Source organism: Haliaeetus leucocephalus, unplaced genomic scaffold, assembly GCF_000737465.1.
Source record: "Haliaeetus leucocephalus isolate CR32 unplaced genomic scaffold, Haliaeetus_leucocephalus-4.0 Scaffold636, whole genome shotgun sequence".
NCBI classification, from domain to species: domain Eukaryota; kingdom Metazoa; phylum Chordata; class Aves; order Accipitriformes; family Accipitridae; genus Haliaeetus; species Haliaeetus leucocephalus.
In genome coordinates this window covers 4,631,259-4,632,449 of record NW_010973072.1, presented here as the reverse complement: position 1 = coordinate 4,632,449, position 1,191 = coordinate 4,631,259, and positions in this window count along the sequence as shown.

Sequence of the window (1,191 nt, the reverse complement as noted above, 5' to 3'; positions counted from 1 at the left end):
GGGCGCCGTCTGGGCTCGGCCGCTCTCCCGGGACCCCCGGGCTGGGAAGGCACCTGCCGCGGACCGCCGCCCACCACGGCCCGTCCCCCGCCAGCCGCCGCGGCCCCGCCACACGCCTGCCACTTGCAAGGAAACGGGAGAGTCCCCGGGGAGCCCGGAGCTTTCTCCTTTCCTGTCAGGATTTCCACAGAAAAGTGGAAACGCGGGCCCTAAGCCGTCCTCCTCTGAGGGCCGCACTTCGGCAGTTTGTCTCAGAGTAAACCGAGCGGCAGCGTCGGGCAGGTGCTCAGCCCTCCGTGAGCGCCGCGTCCGAGCAGGAGAGCAGCGATGGGCCTCGAGGGCTGAGGGCCGCCCGCCCCTCCTAGAGCCGGAGGACTCGGCTCAGGTTTTTATGTAATCGATTCCTTCCCTCTGGCAGTTACGAGATAGATCTTGTCAGGTCGTGAGAGGGCTGTTAAGTCAGAAGAATGTAAGAGACCAAATTCAGCCTAAACAAAAAATAGCCTTTTAACCTGTCCACGTACCTCCCAAATACATTGTAAGTTGAGGTAAAATTTGGCCCCTGACATTCCTTGCTCACCTTCCGTAACTCAAAATTAAGCAGTTCTGACGGGCGCAGTTCTGACCAGAGGGGAATAGGATGCCGCAAGAGGCAGCGACAGAACTTGAGCTGCTGACATGCCTCTTGCTGAGGTTTTTCCAGTAAGGATTGCACACTTAGTTTTGCATCAGCTTAAAAACTAAATTAATTAAAGCAGAGCAAAGAGAACAGGGCCATTAATGAGTGTCTTGACCTGGTTTTAGACTTTTTTTCTTTAGCCGGATAAATAAACTAAATTAAGTAAAAGCTGAAGAGTTTGTCAGCCAGTGTCAAAAAACCCACCCAAACCCCAAGTTTAAAACCATGCCTTTGATTACATTTTGATATAGGTAAAACCTTGGCCAGCAAGGAAATGCCTCCGCCGAAGTCAAAAGGGGCCCGGGCCCGCACGGCTGCTCCGGGAGAGCAGAAAACGACTTCCCGGGGCAAAGACGCGGACGACACCTGCCTGCGCTGACCCCCCCCGGGGCTGCCGCGGGTGCCGAAGTGCTCGGGGAAGGCGAGGAGCGGGAAGGCGAGGGTCGGGCGCCACAAGACGCCTCCCGTCCCCTCCAGCCCGACGCGGCCGGCCCTCGGGCAGGCGGAGCGGG